Source organism: Solanum lycopersicum, chromosome 9, assembly GCF_036512215.1.
Source record: "Solanum lycopersicum chromosome 9, SLM_r2.1".
Classification (NCBI taxonomy): domain Eukaryota; kingdom Viridiplantae; phylum Streptophyta; class Magnoliopsida; order Solanales; family Solanaceae; genus Solanum; species Solanum lycopersicum.
The window spans coordinates 54,731,603-54,757,900 of NC_090808.1; positions in this window are offsets into that span (position 1 = coordinate 54,731,603).

Below are 26,298 nucleotides of genomic sequence, written 5' to 3' on the forward strand. Positions count from 1 at the left end.
TCCTTCGACTAACCTCTGTAATAACCTGCTATACCTAAGAAACTTCTGATATGTGTAGCAGAGGTAGGTCAGGGCCATTGTTTCACTGCTTCTATCTTTTGTGAATCAACGCGGATACTTTCGCTAGATACAATGTGACCAAGGAAAGAAACTGATTGCAACCAAAACTCATATTTACTAAACTTAGAGAGTAACTAGCGATCTTTGAGAGTGTGCTAAACAATTCTCAAATGACTTGCATGTTCTTCCTCACTCCTAGAGTAAATGAGGATATCATCAATGAAGACGATAGAGAATAAGTCTAAGTATTGTTTGAACACTTTGTTCATCAAATCCATGAAAGCTTCATGAGCATTGGTTAGTCCAAATGACATAACTACAAATTCATAATGACCATACCATGTTCCAAAGTCTGTTTTTGAAATGTCATTATCTCTGACTCTGAGTTAATGATAATATGATCTGAGGTGTATCTTTGAGAAATGACTAGCACCCTGAATTTGGTCAAACAAGTCATCCATCCTAGGGATGGAATACTTATTCTTTATTGTGACGTTGTTCAATTGTCTATAGTAAATTCACATTCTGAGAGAACCATCTTTCTTCTATACAAACATATTGGTCCACCCCAAGGTGAAATACTAGGTATGATGAAACCCTTATCTAGAATGTCTTTCAACTACTCTTTCAATTCCTTAAGCTCTGTTGGATCCATTCTGTAAGGAGGAATAGAAATAGTCTGGGTATCTTGAAGGAGATCAATTCCAAAGTCGATTTCTTATTCAGGCGGAATCCCACGAAGATCTTTTAGAAATACTCCTGGAAATTCACAAAATACTGGAACTGACTCAAGAGTTAGGGTTCAAGGCTAGAAAACCTTTACTCAAACAAGATGATAGAGATAACCGTTAGATGTCATCTTTTTGGCCTTAAGGTAAGAAATAAATCAACCCATAGGTGCTAAGCTACTACCTTTCCATTCTAAGAGTGGTTCATCTGGAAACTGAAAACGAACAATCCTAGTTATGCAATCGACTGAGAAATAACATGAGTGTCACCTATCTATGCCTAGAATAACATCGAAGTCTACCATTTCTAACTCTACTAGATCTGCTGAGGTGACTTTCTTAGAGACTGTGACAAGGGAGTTTCTGTATACATGTTTAGCTATAACTTGGTCACCGGCTGAGTAGAGACTAAGATAGGTTCTGAGAGAGTTTCTGAACTAACGCTGAATCGGACTGCTATACTGAGTTACAAAAGACAAAGTCATGTTCGTTGTATGAGTGAACCATATGTGAGTCACGTCCTTGAATTGGTAGGATGCCAATCTCACATATAACTGCGAGTTATTGACATCACATCAAATATTTTCTTGACATCGTCAATGAACTTTTGTGGGTCCTAACAAACTTTTGACCTTGAAAACTTAGGTAGATTCATCCTAACAAAATCACAAACTCTGGCTGCCACTAATTGATCATTTCTATTAGTAGGAATTCAAACCTACTGATTGTTCTGGTTGGTCATACTCTTGACAAAAAGCTTAATTGGCTTTCTGAAATTCTGCATTTTAACTTCCTTATATGGTACTAGAGGAACTGTGTTAGCATTACGTGCATTAGCATTCCATGCCTAAGCTCTACGAGAAGGCATTATCTTGAGAGCTCAACATCGAGCTAGAATAGAATTTGATCATAACATACGCATGATAAGAGTAACAAGAAGGTGATGTTTTTCCTAAGACACTTCATAGCCTCCCTCTCATTAGATGTGGTGCACTTAACACCCATGAAAAGGACTCTACTTAGTGCGGATTTTTCAGACATCTTAGGACTCTTGAACCTAGTGCTCTGATACCAAGTTCTGTTACGCCCCGTGCTACCCCCAAGATGCAGAAAAGGAACCTCGAACCACAAGTGATCCCAAGCTAACCCTTCTAGCATGATAATGAGCATACTAATGATAACAAACTATTGCAGAAGCTAAATCATACTTAAAATAAAAAGATTGGGAATACCCATGTTCTATAACTGAGATATTTGAAAACAATGAGTTTAATATAAAAGAAATATTAACTCAATATTAAGTTGAATCTAACTATATCTGAAAATAGCCTCAAACTAGACAAGAAATACTAGGACAAGCCCAGCTAAATCTAGCAAAAACTGAAACTAAATGACTAAAGACTGAAATGAATCTTTTGATGCTTGTCCTCGGGGAATAAGGACTCACCACTGAATTTGCTCAACTGGAGATCGGGAAATCAATATTTGCATGATCTTGATACAGAGAACCTGAACCTACATCACGAGAAGATGTAGCGCACGTATGCGTCAGTACTTGAAAGGTACTGAGCATGTCGGATAGAGTAAAGCTGAAATAACACATAACTGAATAAGCACAAAAAAAGTATAATAATCTGAACGTGATTTACTGATTTCTGAGCTTACTGGATACAATGACCAATTTATAACATGCTGAAACTAAATACTGAATATACTAATAAATGGTCAATGCAGAGAGTCTGACTGAACTGTGGGAGCTACTAATAACCAATAATAAAACCGCATGAGCTAAATATGGAGTCCGATGTATACGCCTTATCTAGAGGACCGAATATACCCTGCCAAAGGTATTAAATCATGCTGGTGTGATCACTAAACTGATTGCCCACAAAGGGGACTTACAACCTACATGGCTAGTAGTTCTAGGACTATTTGGTACGCTAAACCCTAGTCTAACTATGTATTATGCTACTCCCAATGAATTCTGTAAATTAACTGATTATATCTGAATTTCTGTAAATATTGATAGCTTGAAAGTGAACATGCAAACTGACAATGCAACAATTAATGTGGTAATAATGCAATTATAACTGAGGCATGTATATCTGAAGTGTCGGAAATGTATGACCTAGCATGTGTAATTCAAGAACAATAGAAATACAAAGCTAGTGTTCTGAAATTCATGAGATAATCTGAGTAATAACATGATAACATGATTCGGAACATATATTTATTAAATTTATGAAGTTCTAACAATGTTCTAGAAACCCTACGTTTAATCATGATAACAGAATCAAGAACCTTACTAAAAACTAGGGACCCAATGGATGAAAGGAACCCACTAGTGAAATCCCACATACCTGGTAATGAAATCCACGGAAAAATACTTAAGTTTTGGGGATGGAACTTCTTGATCTTGTGGTGTTCTTGAACTAGGCCTTTTGAGTTTTTTCTTCTCTCTTGCTTCTAATTTTCTAAGTTTTGATTTAATGATTTGACTTGGATATATTTTAATTATGTTTCTTGGCTTAAACTAACTAAAATATGATGATTTATGATCAAAATGACGTAAATTAGGGTTTAAACAGTGTGGGAAAGCTCAAATATCCCCCTGCGAAGGTTGCTGTCGGGCCTCACGAAAGCCAGGACTAACGGTCCGTCGTGCGCCTGACGCCTCGTCGTTGGGCCCATCGTGAGAGCCTGTTCGACTGGCCTTTACTAAAATGGACATTACATTTTACTCTGAGGTTTGATTTTAGCAAGGTTGGTGGCTATGGAAAGATAATCAATTATCTATCTGTGTTTAGGTCATGGGAGACCTAATTTATTTTTTTCTAGGATGTATGATCATTTTAGGTTGACCCAACTGCATATTTCCTTAACTGGCTGCAAATTTTTCACCAACGGTTAAAACTATGTACCGTAGGTCTATAAACTATGTTGGTCATCCATAGCTCTTGTCAGAGAGTGGTTGAGGGATTCTTGATTGACAGTCACAGACTACGGACCGTCGTTTGACCTACGTACCGTAAGTCCGTCTGTCGTTCAAGACATAACCAATTTTTCTAGGCTGAAATTTTTGGTAGTTTTGTATCCCATCGACGGTTGTGCAGGACGGACCGTGGTTCAGGTTCGTCGATGCCACCGTTGGTAGCACCTGCAGATATTTGTGAAAAACTAATTTTTGGTCTACTTCGACAACGGGGTGTTACACCACATGTACTAAGTATGAGTATATGCACATAAAACTTAAGGTCATGCATGAAAAAGGATCATTTATCATATCTTTAGAAAACGTGCAAAATCATGTGAACGCCTTTAATGCACATACCATAGAACATATACAAGTTAAGGATTCGATCAAAATGAAGCATGATCATAATTAAAGACACATTATCATAGTCATGTTAACTTTTACTATTCAATAGATCATATAACATAACATACAAAACACTTACCAATGATCCCATCCCCAACCTACAAGTGCAATGGTCATGTGAAGCCCCATAACCCCCCAAAACCAAGTAGATAAGATAGGAGACCATAAGTAAAGCTTTGCATTATATAACTTGTAACATCCTTAGTTATCACTTCATATAGCAATATAACCCAATAACATATTCATCAAAATGACCAACATCATGTAAGTGTAACATCATGTATCATAAACATATACCTTTCATGTTATCATATTACATAAGAACAATCTCCTAGGACTTCCATTAGAGTCAGCTTGTGCAACATCTAGGTAGAGTCCCATACCCTACCTCTAATAAGTAGTCTCCTCAAGTAACCCTAGTAAAAGTTCATTTACTTATATTTCATTTTACATGACAGAATATACGCCTTAACCGACATAGACCACGTGAGCTAAATATGAAATGCGGTGTCATAAAACCCCATACCGAAAAAAGGTGGTCTACCGGCCAAAGTAGAACCTAACATGACATAACTTTCTAGGTTGATCCACTAGCTAGTATCATATGGTGGAAACATAGTTCAAGAACTAGGAGATGTATTAGAGACCCATAGTTCCACATTAAATGGCAGCCTCAATCTCATGATAGTCATTGTGAACCTACCTTCAAACTAGGGAAGGAACACCCCTCATATCTACTTCATCAGTGCTTAGCTGTTACAACTGAGGAGCACCCCTTAGAAGTAACATGGCATAATTTACCTCTTGGAGGTCTCATACAATCCTATAGTTATCATTCACCACATCGACATAGTAAATTTAGCCTAAAATTTAAAACTTTTCATAGCACATTATATGGTAGAAACATCACTTTGTATTTACATAAAATATAAATCATAATACATATTTAGACCCTAAGTGTCTTTGACATCTTAGACTCAACAACGTTATAATATATTGGGGACACGACACTTAAAACATAAGACCTAACTGTATAACTTTGAATAAATTTTATATTAATACATGAGTAGGGAATCCTTGGAACGTAAAGACCCCTTTCCTTGATCTCGGGAATCGCATACGAAGCTCCTAAATCATAGACATCCTTTAAGGATCCATAACTTACACTCTGTGGAAAAAGTAGAGAAGAATGGTATTAGTTCAAGAATGCACTAAGTATGGCAGTAATGCAAAAACATGCATTTAAAAGGGACATTTTCTTGAAACCATACTTCATGCCTTTTTGAGAAAATATTCATAAAACCCTTATTCAATAACATTTACATCATTGATATACTTTATTTAAACATATTAAAGGTCCGAAAATCGCATAAGATCATATATATAATTGATTACATTTTAAGGAACATTACCGTGAACTACATCAATCACACATATATTTACTTCTTTGCATATACATCTTTATTACACCTTGTTCATGACCCTAATCTTAGTCTACTAGTGCAGCAGTAATGTGAGGCCCCATAACCCCACACATGATTAGTAGACCCTTCATGAGACCACAAACCTTATCATTCAATTCATACAGCAACAAGTAAGTGAAGGCAACTTCATTCATGTCAATTAAATACCTTCATGATATAGTCATTTTGACCAACATCGTGCATATAAGGATAACATCACATCTAATAGATTCAAACCATGAACACCTTCATATCAAGTAGACCAATACTACAAAGTCATGCATATGGACATAAACATAATCATATGTATAAGGTCACCTTCTTAGAACTTCCTAAGGATCTACTTGTGAAATGTCTAGATGGGTTCATTACTTCCACCTATCCTAAGTAACCTCCCTTAAGTCCTCCTTGTTAGAATCCCATTCATTTACTTCCATCGTCCATTTTACTTCAAGGAAACTGTAGCCTTAACTGACACTAAGACCATGAGTGATAAATATGGAATTTGGTGTTTTAGAGCCTTACACCAATAGAAGGTGTTCTACGTAGCCAAGGACAGAACATTAACACATGCTAGAATACTAAGTGACATCACACAGCTAGATACTATGTGGCAAGCATAGTTAAGGAACTTGGAGGTACATGTGAAAACCCTCTTTATGCCAAGATTAGGCATTGTATTTATTCTCTTATGGATACCCTATTTATGCCCATTGAGACGTTGTGGTAATCAACCTCATAAGGTTTATGGTGACCTACCTCTCCACTTTGGAGAGGGACACACTCAAATTCAAGTTCACTTGGTTTTAAGCTAAGTTCCCTTTATTGAAAACCTTCATTAACATTACTTTATAAAATGTAGGCTTGGGAGATTCACTCTCTATATGCTTAGATCATAGGTTATAGATGAGAAGTCCTTTTATCAACCTATATCATGTGAGAAAATCCTTTCACATAGACATAACATATGTATTAGCACTATCAAGTTTAGGATACCCTTGAGAACACCTTTCAAGGATCCTCTATTGACTAGATCATCATTCATGTGTGTGTATACATATATGTGAGCAAAACATTCATATAACACCTTAAATCATATATGTTCATATATCAATACATAAGTACATAGGTGTGACCATATGAACAATCCTTTCATATTAACACATTAATACACTATGCACATTCATACTTCATCATATCATATTCCTAACATCATATCATACAAGATATATTCATGACATGCCGATTCATTCATTTTCATGTACATGGAAACCAAACCTAGGAACTATCCCACAAAGGTACACTTGTGCAATGCATAGACAAAGTCCCATAGCCTTGCCCATGATAGTACACCTATAAAGTCATCCTAGTTAAGGAATACATAACATACTTCACATACATATACTTTACATGCATAGTAGTAGACACTAGTGAATATGAGAACTACCTTTCATTCAGACACCATGACCTATACTACTTGTAACATGCATGTAAAGTTAGTGTGTGTACATTTGTCAACATGATCACCTATTGGCTATCAACAACACATTATGGAATCCACCCTCTTAGACCATAATACCATTTCAAGCATAAACTACACAACACACAATAGCATAGGAGACAAGCTAACTTCATATTACACTTAAGACTTCTAACTTTTGCTATTCATACATTCACATAGGGGTACATAGGTAAGGGATTATTAACCATATTAACTCATAAGTGGCAGCATCTATAATTTACCCTAACATGGATATACACATAATTATACAATAGCCATACAACCTAAATTACAGCTAGAATAGGAAAGTAGACATATGTTTCACATAGTATCATCATAAGCACATGTTCATATATTCATCAATTTGCCATCATAGACATGGTCAAAACAAATATAGATTGACAATAATGTAAACACCACCACCATAAGTGGACCATACAACACAATGCCATACAAGGCTTCATCAATATTACTATAAAGAAATAGAGAAGTAGAAGAGTAGAGGAATTCTTGCCAATACTTTAGCCTTTGGTAATCATAGACCATTACTACTCTTTCATCAATAAATAAAGTATAGGGAAGTAGCTTAAGGTACCATAATTATACATTAAGTTAAGCATAAGCTATTACAAGGCCATACTACAAACTAGCACAACATATCATTAACATGCTATAATGTTGAAGGACATAGACCATCATCCAACTTCACTTTCATGGATAATAGGTCATATTTCATAAATAATATCAACCCAAGGCAGTAGCTAATCATATCGAAATCATGCTTAAAGCTCTTCAAGAACAAGCAACTATCGTAGGCATTAAACTATCAATTCAATGTAGATTAGAGAGCATAGTGTGACGTCCCGCCATCCATTCAGGCCGAACGCCACCCAACCAGGCAGCCAGCAGGCGCAGCAGGCGCAGAGGAGCAGGCTGACCACGCAGGTCAGCAGCCAAGGGGGCCTGCAGCAGCTGAAGAGGCAGCAGTTACAGCAGTTTCAGCTGTTACAACAGTTACAGCCGTTTCAGCTATTACACTTGTTAGTGGGGCTGTTACAGAAGTTACAAGTCTTTGAGAGGCTTGTGGAGATCATGGGGCAGACTAGGAGCATCTAGGAGTCCTTTTTGGAAGACTTAGAAGCTTGTCATGTAGGCATAGTCTTAGGAACTTGTATAGTTTATTTACTAACTCTTAGGCAGCATTAGAGTAGTATAAATAGTAGATTACTTTACTTGTAAAGCATCCAATTATTTTCAAGTAATAGAAGTTCCTTCTTCCAAAGTTCTTTCTTACTTCTTATTTTCTTAGCGATCTGAGTTTTAGGCTTACTAGAGTTTGCAAGAACGTGCAAGAGTCGTGAGTAAACCGTCTAGTGCCGCACGGAACTTAGTCCGAATCGAAAAGTCCGTGACAGTTGGTATCAGAGCACTGGTTTATCGTAGGAAAATGACGAACGGAGGAAACGGTGGCGGCACCCCCAACGTTCAGGGAGGAAAGAAGAACAAAAAGGGAAAGAACAAGAAGGGCAATGAACCCAGTCTGCCCAACCCTCCACCAGGCGACCTGCCAGCAGGCAGTCTTCCACCAGGCGACCTGCCATCAGGCAGTGTCCCCTCGGGCGACCTGCCATCAGGCAGTGTTCCACCAGGAGGTTTACCATCAAGCGATCTGCCAACAAATGATCCTCCACCAGGCGACGGACAAACATCTTTCCAAGAGAATACAGATGTGGAAAGTGAAGACGACGTCAGCGACGACGTTATAGACGTCACTGTTGGACATGAATGGATTGCCAGCGTTGAGAGGGCAAGACTTGCTGTTGAGATTTTGGGGCAGCGCTTGAATGGTTTGGACAGCGATGTTAAAAACCTTGAAGAAAATTCCCTTGAAGAAGTTAACATCATCCGGAAGGAGTTGGATCTACGTAAGCGGACTGAATTGGAGTTGAAGGAGTCCATTACCTCCTTGGAGTTCAGGTTGTTGGATGCCACCACAATGATCCAGACCCTGAAGAACAAGGTAGTAGCCCTCGAAGAAGAGAGGGAGGTTGCAGCAACAGCATCACTTGGCCAGGAGAGGGAGACCAGGGTCGAGGTTCCCAAGCCACCAACATTTAAGGGTGTCCGAGACGCCCTAGAGGTAGGCAATTTCTTATGGCACTTGGAAAATTATTTCAGGTGTAATCGGGCCAGGAGCGATGCAAGCAAGATCAACACTGCCGTGTTGTATCTTTCCGACGTAGCCATGTTGTGGTGGAAACGCAAAGATGCCGAGATCAAGAGGGGCACACGCACCATCGACACATGGGAACAATTCCTTGAGGAATTCAAGAAAGCTTTCTTCCCCAACAATGCTGTCTATGAGATGAAGCGCAAACTTCGGGAGTTGAAGCAGACGGGAAGTATTAGGGCCTATGTGAAAGAATTCACAATCTTGACCCTCCAGATTCCCCAACTCACGGAAGATGACATGCTGTTCACTTTCATGGACGGGCTGCAGAATTGGGCGAGGACCGAGTTAGAACGGCGTCAAGTAAAAACCATCGATGAGGCCATCACTCAAGCCGAGACCTTGACAGACTTCAAACATGATCGTTTGGACAAGGCGAAGGGCAAGGAGGCAAAGGGCAGTCAAGCTAAAGGTGGGGGAGACCGTGGCCGAGGCAGAGAACCGTCGGCACAACCCAAGCAGCAAGACACACCCAAGTCCGATGGCAAACGGTTCGAACGCCGGAAGTTCTCGGAGAAGCGGACGCAGTCCAGTAGAGGAGACGGGTGCTATATATGTGGCGGACCACACGGTTACGCTAGGTGCCCAGAGATGAAGAGTCTTGGTGCCATCGTCCGTGAGCGGAAGGAAAAGGAGGCACAAGACAAAGCGAAACCGGAAGACACCACTCAATTGGGCATGGTTGGAATCTGTGGTGCCATAGCAAAGCAGGCTGACAACCCAGGGGATTTCAGCACACAATATGTGGATATCTCCATCAATGGGCAAGCAGTTCGGGCCATGGTAGATTCCGGGGCTGAGGCTAACATCATGACCAAGGCGGCGGCAGAGAAATTGGGACTGAAAATTGTTCCAAGTAACAATCGCCTCAAGACGGTCAACGCCCCACCAACTCCCGTGTGTGGAATTGCTCATGGGGTCGGCATCACTTTAGGACGGTGGAAAGGTAAGACAAATTTTACCGTAGCTCCTTTGGATATATCCGATGTCATTCTTGGGCAGGAATTCTTTCAACGTTGCCACACGATGATCGATCCCTACCTTCAACAACTCATGGTGATGGAGGGGGAAGGGTCTTGTATGGTGCCTCTTATTAGGGTGCCGAAGAAAGACGGATATGCTCAACTGTCGGCCATGCAGATTGTGAAGGGCCTGAAGAAAGGAGCGCCAACCTTTTTAGCCACCATCGCAAGTTCGAGTGAAGACCATGGTGCTATGCAGCCACTGCCACCTATTATAGAATCTGTTTTGCAGGAAAACAGTGATGTGATGCCGGAGGAGCTGCCGAAGACACTACCTCCAAGGTGCGAGGTAGATCACATGATTGAGTTGGAGGCGGGAGCCAAGCCACCTGCGCTTGCACCTTATCGCATGGCTCCGCCCGAATTAGAAGAACTGAGGAAGCAATTGAAGGAGCTCCTCGAAGCAGGTCATATTCGTCCATCCAAGGCACCCTATGGAGCGCCGGTGCTGTTTCAGAAGAAGAAAGACGGGTCGATGCGTTTATGCATTGACTACAGGGCGCTCAACAAGATCACAATCCGGAACAAGTATCCAATCCCGCTGATCGCAGATTTGTTCGATCGTCTTTGAGAGGCCAAATACTTCACCAAGATGGATCTCCGGAAAGGCTATTATCAAGTGCGCATTGCAGAGGGGGATGAGCCAAAGACAGCATGTGTGACCAGGTATGGAGCATTCGAATGGTTGGTGATGCCCTTCGGCTTAACCAACGCACCTGCCACATTTTGCACGCTGATGAACGAGATTTTGCATCCCTACTTGGACCAGTTCGTAGTGGTGTACTTAGATGACATAGTCGTCTATAGTAGCACTTTGCAGGAGCATGTAGAGCACTTGAAGAAGGTCTTCAAAGTTTTGCGAGAAAATCAGCTCTATGTCAAGCAGGAGAAGTGCGAGTTCGCCCAATCAAAGATACATTTCTTGGGCCATGTGATCAGCCAAGGTGAGCTTCGTATGGACGAGGCAAAGGTAAAGGCGATCCAAGATTGGGAAGCGCCTACAAAAATGACCGAGCTACGTTCTTTTCTTGGACTTGCTAATTATTATCGCAGGTTCATCAGCGGGTACTCCGCTATTGCTGCACCACTGACCGAGCTGCTGAAGAAGAACAGGCCTTGGTTGTGGAGCGAGGAGTGCGAGGAAGCGTTCGAGGGTCTTAAGGCTGCGGTTACTAAAGAGCCAGTCTTGATGCTGCCTGATTTCACCAAGACCTTCGAAATCCATACGGATGCTTCTGATTTTGCCATTGGGGGAGTCTTGATGCAGGAGAAGCACCCCATAGCATTCGAAAGCCGGAAGCTGAATGAAGCGGAACGACGGTACACTGTGCAGGAGAAGGAGATGACAGCCATTGTGCATTGTCTACGCACATGGAGGCATTATCTACTAGGCTCCAAATTTGTAGTAAAAACTGACAATGTTGCCACTAGCTATTTTCAGTCGCAGAAGAAGATCACACCAAAGCAGGCTCGTTGGCAGGATTTCATTTCTTAGCTGAATTTGACTACAACTTGGAGTACAAACCAGGAAGGGGCAATGTGGTAGCCGATGCATTGAGCAGGAAGACTGAGTTAGCGGCCATCTCCTCAGTCCGTAGTGAATTTCAAGGCGCAATCAAAGATGGTATGCAACGGGATCCGGAAGCCAAGAAGATTATGGAGCTAGCTGCTCAAGGCCAAACCAAACGGTTTTGGTAGAAGACGGATTCTTGCTTACCACTGGCCGGAGGATCTATGTACCAAAGTTCGGGTTCATCAGGCGGCGTATTATCAAGGAAAGCCACGACACTCCGTGGGCTGGGCATCCGGGACAGAAGAGAACGAGGGCGTTAGTGGAGGCCTTCTATTTCTGGCCACGTATGCGGGAAGAGATTGAGCAGTACGTGCAGACTTGTCTAGTGTGCCAGCAAGACAAGATAGAGCAAAGGCAACCAGGAGGGCTGTTGGAGCCGCTACCCATAGCTGATCGTCCGTGGGAGAGCATATCTATGGATTTCATTACTTCTTTGCCGAAGTCAAATGGGTTTGGCACTATTATGGTCGTAGTGGACAGATTTTCCAAATATGCTACATTCATGCCTGCCACAGCCGGTTGTACTGCTAAGGAAGCTGCACAATTGTTCTTTAAGAATGTAGTGAAGTATTGGGGGCTGCCGAGGTTCATCATTAGTGATCGGGATCCTCGTTTCACAGGGAACTTTTGGAGTGAACTCTTTGAGATTCTTGGTTCAAAACTCCACTTTTCCACCAGTTTCCACCCCCAAACGGATGGCCAAACTGAACGTGTCAACGCCTTGTTGAAATGCTATCTCAGGCACTATGTTAGTGCACATCAGAAGGATTGGGCTAAGCTCCTAGACATGACGCAATTTTCTTATAATTTGCAGAGGAGTGAATCTACAGGGCGCACACCGTTCGAGTTAGCAACGGGCCAGCAACCCCAAACTCCGCACTCATTGCCAACAATGTTCGAAGGGAAGAGTTTGGGCGCTTACAACCTTGCCAAGGGTTGGGAGGAGCAACTCGACCTTGCCAAATCTTATTTGAGCAAGGCGGCAAGGAGGATGAAGAAGTTCGCCGACCGCAAGCGTCGTCCCACCAACTACAAAGAAGGTGATATGGTTTTGGTAAAGTTTAATCCGAGGCAGTTTAAGGCGCTTAGAGGCATGCATCACAACCTGGTGCGGAAATACGAGGGTCCGTTCAAAATTGTTGCCAAGGTGGGTAAGATCTCATACAGGTTGGAGTTACCTCCACACTTCAAGATCCACCCGGTCTTTCATGCCAGCGTCCTTAAGCCTTATCATGAGGACAAGGACGATCCCAGCCGGAACAAATCACAACGGGCCCCTATCACCGTTACTGCCTCGCATGATCGTGAGATTGAAGCTATCATAGATTACCAAGCCAAGCGGAAACGAGGACAGCAGGCCAGTGCCATGTTTCTCGTACATTGGAAGGGACAAACTCCGGAGGAAGCCACATGGGAGAAGTACGAAGACTTGTGGCAGTTCAAAGGCAAAATTCAGGAGTTCTTGCAGCAGTGCGTCGCGGTCGTCGCATCATGGGGTGGGGGAGATTGTGACGTCCCGCCATCCATTCAGGCCGAACGCCACCCAACGGGGCAGCCAGCAGGCGCAGCAGGCGCAGAGGAGTAGGCTGACCACGCAGGTCAGCAGCCAAGGGGGCCTGCAGCAGCTGAAGAGGCAGCAGTTACAGCAGTTTCAGCTGTTACAACAGTTACAGCCGTTTCAGCTGTTACACTTGTTAGTGGGGCGGCTGTTACAGAAGTTACAAGTCTTTGAGAGGCTTGTGGAGATCATGGGGCAGACTAGGAGCATCTAGGAGTCCTTTTTGGAAGACTTAGAAGCTTGTCTTGTAGGCATAGTCTTAGGAACTTGTATAGTTTATTTACTAACTCTTAGGCAGCATTAGAGTAGTATAAATAGTAGATTACTTTACTTGTAAAGCATCCAATTATTTTCAAGTAATAGAAGTTCCTTCTTCCAAAGTTCTGTCTTACTTCTTATTTTCTTAGCGATCTGAGTTTTAGGCTTACTAGAGTTTGCAAGAACGTGCAAGAGTCGTGAGTAAACCGTCTAGTGCCGCACGGAACTTAGTCCGAATCGAAAAGTCCGTGACAATAGGATATCGTATTAATTTTCCCAAATTATTAATCATCAATCATATTTTACCAATAAAGTAAATGGTAGGCATTATAAAATGAAATCATAGTCTAGATGAGACACTACTACAATTGCCAACAAGGTCAAATTCACTATAAGCATGCTTCATATTAGGAATTCATGAAAGGTATGTTTACATAGGATAATCCTATTCAAACGATCATGAGTTTATCTAAATTAAATCCATTACATATAATTGATACTCTCATTACGCTATAGGCAGCAATTATAGACAATTAACCATGATCAATTCATATAACAACTAACCTAATGTCAAGATCACAAGTTACTACTTGTTAGACTAGAAGAACCTAGATAAATTCGAACAAAGCCTTATTTAGTTTGATCATCCAAGATTTATATCCACAATTCACCATGGTATTAACCTAAGGCAGTATCTACAAGAATCTTAGCATAATCAAATTCCACTTTTATACATTTAAAGATCAATGTCACAGTGATCATATAGAGGCATAAGCTACTATGTTCATTTCTTTATACATTGATTCACATGTATAATTCATCAACAATTCACCATAAATATACATATGATACAGTAGACATAAACATATTATCATAACTGAATTACAAATCGATATGCATAAGATCAAGATCATAAATTCATACATAGGTTAAGATCGAGTTTATGAAAGAGCATGGGTTCATCATGTAATAGGATTAAAAAATAATGTCCAAACAACTATATAATCATCAATATATTCATACGATGTTTTTGAAATCAATTTAAGAAAGAACCCATGGCTAGATTGAAGAAGGAGAACTTTGATCATGAAAACTCTTTTGAAAACATTTAGATTAACTCTCCAAGTGAAATCTTACTTAGAGATTAAGGATCACCATACCTTTGTCTAGTGGAAAACCTCAAAAACATGATGATTAATCTATGGGAATCGAAGATCCAAGCTGTTCTTGAGCTTAATTAACAATTGTTGTTTCTAGGGAGAATATTTTTGAGGGAAAAGGTTCAATTTCGTGAGAGAGGATGTGGAATGGGTTATTCACGTTTCTAATCCCTTATGTACACCCAAAAGTAGATAAATAAACCTATTAGAATCAGGTTAGGACGTGTGGTGAATTTCCCATTCACCCCTAAATAAAACAGTGCAGAAGGCACCATTAGCAGGCCACCATTGACGGATGGTAGGTCAATCAACGGGCCGTCTACGACTTCCATCAATTGGTCATTTGCCTGATCTTTGGTTGAAATTTTTCCATTATAAGTTTCCATCAATGAGACCCCACCAAAAGGCCGTTGGCCAACCAACAGGCTGTCGTTTGCTCCGTCAATTGACACTTTCAAGGCAGTGTCTCGACCAGCCTTGGGTCCTTCTTTTTGGAACTTTTGTGTGGCTCTTTAGAACGTAGTTTCAAACATAAATACAAAACTCAACAAGTTGTAGACCTTCCACATAATTTTCACCCAAAAAATCAACTGCAACTCGTCCAAACAGGCTAGACCTCATCAAGACACACATTTAGTGTCTAAAGGGATATTTTTCTAACGCCTTGGACGTTCTTGGTCGTTTGACCTCCAAACATATCGAAACACCATATACTACTATTAAAAATCTTTGTGAATCATTTTAGGACTTATTAATCTCATGATATACAATATATAAGCACGTATAGACACATGATGCACAAAGGTGACTAGTCGTCGAACGTTTTGGTCGTCCCTTGATGTTCGACTTCCAAATCACCTCAAACTTTACACACTACCCCTAAACATATTATTATTAATTTTACGACCTTATAACCTTAATACAAACATGTTATGATCTAGACATACTAACTCATTTTAGGGTCCTATATTAGCCTAAGTCCCTTTCTTGAATAACTTTTAAGTCATATTTTTATCATAAACTTATCGTAGGTCATAGGAGATTAACTCCTTGTATAAACATGATCATGAGATCTTTAGGATTAAATCAGAATTTCCTTTCATCTCAACCCTTCGTATGTGAGATTAATATAGCATAGTCATCTTGTGTAAAGCGTATAAAAGAATATAATAATTTGTATTATTGTTTGGTTTTCATGATCTCACAAATAAAATGTTCATATCCTAGCATATCCACATAGAACCATGATACATACTTTCACAACATATCATCATGATTTATTGGCTAACATAAACGTGGTGGAGTAATCACAATTTTAGTAGACTTACCTCTTGCTTCTGAGAACCTTATTCAAGAACTTACGTTCAACTTACAACATTAATTACCATTACATAATAAAATACTCAATATCATAATCAATAACAACTCTTAAAATCATGTAAAAGATCCATGCATAATGTAGGATAAAGAATAAGGGTCATTTAAGAGTTCATTCTAGTCTTAGTTCCAATCCCTATGTTTTCATATTGTCAAATAGTAGAAACAATCATACGAAACCATCATGTAGATAAGAACGTGCTTCACACGAAATTCAAACATAAACAACAACATACTCATCATCGTGTGGAATAGAAAATAGAAAACACTTACTTTTAATTGAAATTTATAAATCTAGGGTAAGGAAGAAAATATGTTTCGTAGAGTAAAAACCCTAGTATTTGAAGTTCTTGAAAACTTATATTAGAAAGGACCTCTTGGGAAAAGGAATCCCAAGAGTGAAAAAATCATACATTATAGATGAAAAATCAACAAAAATTGGATGAAAAGCTTGAGGTCTTCGTCTTCTTCTTTAAGCTCTTCTTGGCCTTCAATGTAGTTTGGAGAAAAGAGATGTTCTTGAGAAAATGACATATATTTCATTTGATCTGGTTTGGTACATTTAAAAATGGTCTAAAACTAACCTAATATAAATATATAGTCATCCTATAAATTTCCAAAAGACCCTCCACTTAAATGGGTCTTTTTTAATAAGTTAAATTACCAAAATACGACTTTAACGATTCCATCATTTTTTATTGAATTTTGAGTTGACGCAGTGAGGTGCATGTCAGCCTCGCGTCGCGAGGTTTCATCACAAATATTGAGGCAAAACATCTCATGATAGTTGCGCGTCTCATGCTATGCCTCCACTTCTGCTTTCCCACAGGTTGTACGGCAGCCTGCCCACCCATGTTTGGGTGCTCCCCCAAGACCCTTCCGGTGGTCCTTGGGGTTCCGTTAACGGATGTTTGGACCCCTTGTACTACATAATACCTATCCAAGGTAACTTTAAAAGTTTTGGAATGCATTTTAAACCTTTAAACCTTCACCAAACATAGGGATGTCAACTAAATCAAATTAGCTAGTTTCCAGACGTCAAAGTCTTTGTTAGTTGTTTTGGCTCTAACCTTTTGCAAATGATTTTATCACATTAACATAGTCTTGTAAACACCATTTTAAACATTATTTTATGGATTAAAATCTAGTCTAAGTCATGGCATTTCCTGAGTGTTGCGGGTAGAATGTGCACAAACCTTACCTTTACCTTTTGGAGATAAGTAAGTTGTTTTTGAAATATCTTTGGCCAATTGAATATATATCATCAAAGTTTTATTTGGAAACGATATCAATATGATGCAATGTTTTTATATTCTCAATAATAATATTTCATTATAACAACTAAACAAATTATGTGAACAATTCTCATTATTATAAAGAGGTTTGAATAAATACATGACTTCTTGTCTTGTCATCTTTGAAAAAATTGAAGACATCTTGGAATAAATAAAAAGCCACAAAGAAGTAGTAGCAGTTACAATAAAGCCTCTTTGTTGGATATGTTGACACCCAATTTTGACTCTTCCCCAAATAAATTAACTTTCATTAATTTTGAACGATTTAAAATAATTAGCATTATAAAATTCAAAATATTTTTCATGTCATCTCAAAGTAATTTTAGTTGTTTTATAATTTTTTAAATAGTAAATATGTCTTTTATATAACTAGTTTATTCTAAAAATATTTGAAAATCTTCTCAAAAGTATTTTTTTAATTAAATGCTTTGTTAATTAGTTTAATTACTTAAGAGTTTATATGTTTGAGTTAATATTTTATGATTAATATAATTAATTTTATTTCGTAAGTGTAAGAAGCTTACCAAATTAATTTACGTTAATTCATCTTATTAGTCAAAATACTCTTAATCCTTCAAGAGACCAATATTTGGGCTTCTATCTTACAATTTCCATCAACTCCTATTCCCAGCCCAAATTTAATGTGAACACATTTATTTTTCATAATTTCAATCATTCCCTACCATTTTAAAATATTGTCAAAAATCCCTTATTTTACTCCAAAAATCACAACAGCTGATATATAAATCCATACTCCCAAAACCACGCTTTCTCTTCCGTGTTTCACTCCATCAATCTCTCCCTTTTTTTCCTCCCACAATCCTATTAGTTTATTCCTTCCTTACAATTTGAAATTCAAAATCGTTCTTTCTCCAGTCAAATTGAATTCAACACCGAAATAGCTACATTCTTCATTTTCTCCAACTTTCAGCTCACCGTTCTTTTCCATCACCAATCCTCTTATCCAACCTTTTAGTATAAACTATCCTCAACCACCTACCACATCAACAAGTTTAGTTGTTGCTATTGGTGGATCTTTACGGATATACGTATCCATTCTCCAAAGTGGCCTGCATTTTTATTTTTATTTTTTTGCTTAATCCTGCAGGTAATAACTAATATATGATATATTGTGGTCCATTCCCTCCTCTATATGCCAATACTGGTGGAATTGTTGTGTCAATTTATTGGTAGGGTTTTTATTTTGCACCCAATTAACTACAACAAATGCATCAAAAAATTGATATATTATTGGTAGTCGTCGTGTTTAGGAAAATGCACTACTTTTTAAAAACAAATGCAACAACAATACAATGCAATATATTTTTTGATGTTAATCCTTTTTCTAATACATATAGATTCTAGTTTATTTTCATATCTAAATATGTGTATTTTATTTCTTTAATTATTATCTCATACATAATCAGAATAAACTGAATAATCTACCACATTTTTGTTATGTATCATACTTCGTCTTGTCCGTCCTCTCTCCCAAAAATTTTCATCTTTTTACTTTGATTGTTATTTTATTTCATCGTGTTCAGTTTAATATACATGGATCCTGATACTAATAAAAAAATATAAGATTCTGATGACGAAGATTGGGCAGAAAATATATTTTTTTTCAGATGCATGACTAAGACGAAACTTGTATGCAGATGGACAAGGTGTTGTCTTCAATTGCAGATACATTAAAGGATTTAGCATATTATAATTGGAAAACGGTTGTATTTGTTGTTAAGGTTGAAGATCAGATCCATCATTGCAGAGATATATTATAGATAATGGTTTTAATAGTTCATTATATATCTCAAACATATTTTATTGAATATAATTAAATGTGTGTGTGTGTGTTTGTGTGTTAATGGTTGTTTGTTTAAAAATTACAAATTCTAATTGATGATAGTATTAAGAATCAGAAATGACGAATGTTTCAGAAGTCTAGCCGACAAATTAAAATAGTCATGATACTATCAAAAATCAACACGCAATAGAGAAATATTAAGAACTCGAACCCACATATGAAAATATTCATGTTACTACAGAAACAAGTGAACATAAACTTCTTTTAGTATGATCAAAAAATTTAGTATTATGATACATTATCAGATATTTGATAGATTAAAATTTGTTTGTATATGATGCATTATCAATTTAGTGTATCTTGACTTATACTTCATGTTGCTTCTTTAAGAGGATAAAATAGATCAAATCCTTCAAGATCTTAATGAATCAACAATAAATGAAGACACATATATAGTAATATATATTATATATAATGTATCGTTTGATAAAGTATTGCATTACTCAAATAAATTAAGAAACATAAATAGTAATATATCCTGCACTAATTTATTAGGCATGATATGTAAATTCAGATTTTATACTAAGTATATCTCATATTATTATTTTTTATATAATACATAACTACGTCGAATTATATGGACATGATTCATAACCACTAATTTATACTACATGTATCTGTAACAACCCGTAGTCAAAACAAACAAAAAATCAGTTTTTTAGAAAAATTTGCAGGTGCAACTGACGTGACTGTCCACAGACCGTAGACTAACCCATGGTCCGTCCTGCACAATCGTCGATGGGATCAAAAACACCTAAAAATCTAACTCGACGAAAATTGGTTAGGTGTTGGTCGACGGACAGACTTATAGTCCGTAGGTCAGAATATGGTTCGTAGTTCATGACCGTCGATCGAGACCCCCTTCACCCACTCTTTGACAAGAGCCACGGATAACCATCATGGTCCGTAGGTTGACCTACGGTCCATAGGTTTGACCATATGTGGGAATTAGTATACAGTTAACGGCGAATATAGTTTGGTCAACTTCAAATAGTCATAACTCTTAGCACAAAATGAATTAGTTGTCCTATGACCTACCCATAGATAGATAATTGAATTAGTTTTCTATAGACACCGACCTTGCTAAAATCCGACCTTCGTGAAAACAGTTAAGCCCATTTTAATAAAGGCATGTCGAACATACCCAACTGACGGACCAACAAATAGAGCGTGGATCCACCTACAGACCGTCTATCCTGTCTGTAGGTTTATCCGACAACAACTTTCCCTGAGGTATTTTTGACCTTTCCAACTCCATTTAAATCCTTATATACATCATTTTTACACTAAATCATCATATTTTAGTCAATTTATGCCTAGAAACATAATTTCAAAATATCTAAGTGAAATCATTAAATCAAAATGTAGAAAATTAGAAGAAAGAGAGGAGGTAAAGCTCAACAAACCTAGTACAAGATCGCCACAAGTTCTAGCCCCAAAAACTAAGTATTTTTTCAAGGATTTCATCACCAGGTATGTGGGATATCACTACTGGGTTCATTTTACCCATTGGGTCCCTAGTTTTCAATCAGATTCTTGATGCCCATATCATGATTAGACCTTAGGTTTCTCAAACTACAACAGAACTTCATGAACTTATTGGTTATATGTTCCGAATCATATTATCATATTATTATTCAGTTTATTGCTTGAATTTCAGAACTCTAGCTATGTATTTCATTAGTTCTTTAATTACACATGCAATGTCTGATATTTAGTTACTTTAGATATACTTGCCTCGATTATAAATGCATAATTAACAGATTAATTGTTGCATTCTTAGTTTGCATTTTTAATTTGATCTGTACAGTATTTACAAAAAGTTCAGACATTATCAGTCAACGATATAAATCAAAGGGAGTAGCATAATACCGAGTTGGACTAGGGTTCAGCATACACAATTAGTCCCAGAACTACTAGCCAAGTAGGTTGTAAGTCCCCTCTATGGGTAATCGGTTTAATGATCACGCGAGCATGCCTTTATCCATTTGGGAGGGTATATTGGGTCCTCTCGATGGGCGTATACATCAGACTACACATTTTGCTCTTGTGGTTTTATTATTGGTTATTAGTAGCTCTTACAGTTCAGTGAAACTCTCTTGCATTGACCATTTATCTGTATACTCAACAATCACTTTCAACATGTTATAAATTGGTCATTACATTCATTTTTTCTCGGCATTCATAATCAATATAATGTTCATATTTTTATACTTGCTTTTATGATTGTTAAGTTATATTTTATTTCAACATTATTCTATCGTACATGCTCAGTACCTTTCAAGTACTAACGCATACATGCACTACATCTTTTCGTGATGTATGTTCAAGTTCTCAGCATTCAGATCACACATAGATCGATTTCCGATATTTAGTTCAGCATATTCAGTGGTTAGTCGTCATTCTGTGAGGACAATAGTCATGAGTTTCTTTTCAGTATTTAGTCATTTAGTCACAGGTTTTTGCAAATTTAGCTGGGGCTTGTCACAATATTTAGACTCCAGTTAGAGGCTTATTTCAGTCATAGTTAGTTTCAGTTTAGTGTTGAGTTAGTAAATTCATTAAATTAAACTAATTCGCTTTCACATGCATCAGTTTTAGCATATGAGTATTCCCCATCTTTTCATCATAAATTATGATTTAGCTTCCACATCAATTTATTATCTTTAGCATGCTCATTATCATGCTGGCAGGGTTAGCGTGGGATCACTTGTTGTCCTAGGTTCCGTGTCCTCGTATCGGGGGTAGTTCGGGGCATGACAAAACTTGGTACCAGGGCACTAGGTTTAAGTGTCCTAGGATGTTTGAAAAGCCGCACTAAGTAGAGTCCTTTTCGTGGGTCTGAAGTGCACTACATCTAATGAAAGGGAGGCTACAAAGTGTTCTTAGGAAAAACTTTACTTTTTTGTTACTCTTATAGTGTGTAAGGTATGTGCTGATTCCATTCTAACTCAACGTTGAGCGCTTAAGATCATGCCTTCTCGTAGATCTTAGGCATGGAATGCTAATGCACACAATGCTAACGCAGTTCCTCTTGTACTAGATAAGGAAGTTTAAATGCTGAGTTTTAGAATGCCAATGCAGCTTTTGGCTCAGAGTATGACTAATAAGAACAATTAGCAGGTTCTAGTCCTACTAATAGAAATGACCAATTAGTGGCAGCGAGAGTTTGTGACTTTATTAAGATGAATCCTCCTAATTTTTTGGGTCGCAAGTTGGTAAGGACCCACCAAAGATCATTGATGAGGTAAAGAAAATATTTGGTGTGATGTAAGTAACTGTTAGTTATACGTGAGATTTGAGTACTACCAACTCAAGGATGTGACTCACATATTGTTCATTCAGTGGAAAGACAAAAAACAACACTTTGTCTTTTGTAACTCAGTATAGCAGTTTAATCCAGTGTCAGTACAGAAACTCCCTCAGAACCTTTCTCAGTTTCCACTCCAGTCGGTGATCCAGTTATCGCTAGATGGGTATACAAAAATTGCCCTGTCACCGTTTCTAAGAAAGTCACTTCAGCATATCTAGTAGAGTTAGAAATGGTAGACTTCGATGTCATTCTAGGTATGGATTGATTACAGTCATGTGATGCATTAGTCGATTGTAGAACTAGGATTGTTAGTTTTCAATTTCCAGACAAACAAATCTTAGAATGAAAGGGTACTAGGTTAGCACCTATGGGTCGATTTATTTCTTACCTTAAGGCCAGAAAAATAATATCTAAGGGTTATCTCTATCATCTAGTTTGGGTTAAGGATTATATCCTTGAAACCCTAGATCTTTAGTCAGTTCCAGTAATCTGTAAATTTCAAGAAGATCTTCCCGGACTCCCTCTCAAAAGGGAAATAGACTTTGGAATTGATCTCCTTCCAGATACTTAGCCTATTTCTATTCTTCCTTACATAATTGCTCCAGCAGATCTTAAGGAATTGAAAGAGCAGTTGAAAGACCTTCTAGATAAGGGTTTCACCAAAGTTAGTATTTCACCATGGTGTACACCAGTGTTGTTCGTAAGAAAGAAATAAGGTTCTTAAGAAATGTGCATTGACTATAGACAGTTGAATAAGGCCACAATCAAGAATAAGTATCCCATCCCTAGGATTGATAACTTGTTTGACCAACTTCAGGGTGCTATCCATTTCTCAAAGATTGACCTCAGATTGGGTTATCATCAGCTCAAAGTCAGAGATAGTGACATTTCGAAAACAGACTTCAGAACTCGGTATGGTCTTTATGAATTTTTATGTATGTCATTTGGATTAATCAATGCTCGTGCAGCTTTCATGGATTTGATTAATAGAGTGTTCAAACAGTACTTGAACTTGTTCTTTATCGTCTTCATTAATGATACCCTCATTTACACTAGGAATGAGGAAGAACATGTGAGTCATTTGAGGATTGTTTTTTAGACTCTTATGGATCTCCAATTATTCGCTAAGTTCAGCAAATAGTAGTTATGGTTGCAATCCGTTGCTTTCCTTCGTCACATTGTATCTAGCGAATGGATCCGAGTGGATTCACCGAAGATAGAAGCAGTGAAACAATGGCGCTGACCTACCTCTGCTGCAAATATCAAAAGTTGCTTAGGTTTAATGGGGTATTAGAGAAGCTTCGTGGAACGATTCTCCTATATAGCCTCACCATTTACTAGGTTAACTTAGAAAATGGTCATGTTTCAATGGTCAGATGATTGTGAGAAAAGCTTTGCAGAATTGGAAACAAGATTCACTACTTCTCATGTATTGACTCTACAAGAGGGTTTAGATGGTTATGTGATCTATTATGATGCATCCAGAGTTGTCCTAGGTTGTGTACTGGTGCATCTAGGTAAGGTGATAGGCTATGACTCTAGACAACTTAAGGTTCACGAGAAGAACTATCCAACTCATGACCTCCAGCTTGCAGCAATGGTGTTTCCACTCAAGATCTGGAGATACTACCTGTATGGTGTTCACGTAGATGTGTTCACTGAAAATAAGAGCCTTCAGTATGTGTTCACCTAGAAATATTTAAATATTCTCCAGAGGAGATGGCTTGAATTCCTTAAGGATTTTGATATGAGTGTGAATTATCACCCCGGTAAGGCAAATGTAGTAGCAGATGCCCTTAGTAGATTATCTATTAGTAGTGTAGTCCATGTTGAGGAAGAAAGGAAAGAACTAGTGAAGGATGTTCACAGGCTTACTCACATAGGAGTTCATCTTATGAGCATATCAGACAATGGTATAACAGTTCAGAAAGGGGAAGAATCATCTTTGGTGGTGAAGGTTAAGGAAAAGCAAGAAAGTGATCTAATCTTTCTTGAACTTAAGGGTGAGTCCACAGTATGATAATGGAGGTTTTCTTCCAACGGGGAGATTGTGTACTTCTATACAAGGGTACATTGTGTGTTCCTGATGTAGGTGAGTTGAGATAACATATTCTTGCAGAAGCCCATAACTCTAGGTATTCTATTCATCCAGGATCCATTAAGATGTACCGCAATCTGTGAGAAATCTAATAGTGGAATACCATGAAGAGAGATATAGCAAATTTTGTGAGTAAGTGCCCCTATTGTCATCAAGTAAAGGTAGAACATCAAAAACCGGGAGGTATGACTCAAGAGATCGATATTCCTAGTTGGAAGTGGGATGTGATCAATATGTATTTCATTATAGGGTTACCTCATACTCGCAGACGGCATGACTCAATTTGGGTGATAGTTGATAGAATGACTAAGTCTTCTTGCTTTTTATCGGTCTAGACTATGGACTAGGCGAAAGACTATACCAAGCTTTAAATCAATGAAATTGTGTGGTTGGATGGGGTTCTGTTGTCTATTATCTCAGATAGAGGTCCTCAGATTACCTATCGTTTCTAGAAGTCATTACAAAGAGGTCTTGGTACTCAAGTTAACTTTAGTACAACATTTTATTCAAAAAACGGATGGGCAGGTAGAGCGTACCATTCAAACCCTAGAGGATATGTTGAGAGCTTGTGTTATCGATTTCAAAGGTAGTTGGGATGATCACCTTCCACTTATTGAGTTCTCCTACAACAATAGCTACCATTCCAGCATTCATACGACCCCTTATGAGGCTTTCTATAGGCGTAGATGTAGATCTCCTGTTGGTTGGTTTGAATTAGGTGAAGCAGCTTTGATAGGGACAGTTTCAGTCCTTTATGCTATGGAGAAAGTGCAACTCATTATATATAGACTTAAGACAACCCAAAGTCAGAAATCTTATTAAGATGTAAGGAGAAGGGAACAAGAGCTCCAAGTTGATTAATGGGGTTTTCTTAAAGCCTGACCTATGAAATGGGTGATGAGATTTGGAAAGAAAGGGAAGATCACTCATAGATAAGTAGGCCCTTATAAGGTCTTGAAAAGGGTTTGCAAGGTGGCATATGAGTTAGAGTTGCCAGCAAAATTAGCAGTAGTGCATCTGGTCTTCCACATCTCACTCTTCAAGAAGTGTGTGGGTGATCCAGCCTCTATAGTGACATTGGAGAGTATGGAGGTGAAAGATAGTCCTTCTTATGAGGATGTACCAGTTGAGATTCTTGACCGTCATGTCAGAAGGTTGAGAAACAAAGAAGTCTCTTCAAATCAAGGTTTTGTATAGGAGTCGGTTCGTAGAGGGAGCTAGCTGGGAAGTGGAAGCAGCCATGAAGGCCAAGTATCCTCACCAGTTTTCTTCTGATTCCACTCCAAATTGAGGTAATAGTTCTTCTTGTGTTTTCTAGTCATTCATGCATAAATTCTGTCTTAGAATCATGTTCCCTCAATTTGTACTTGCATTTTCAGTGTATTTGCATGTTCTCAAACCTCAATTTAGTTAGAAACT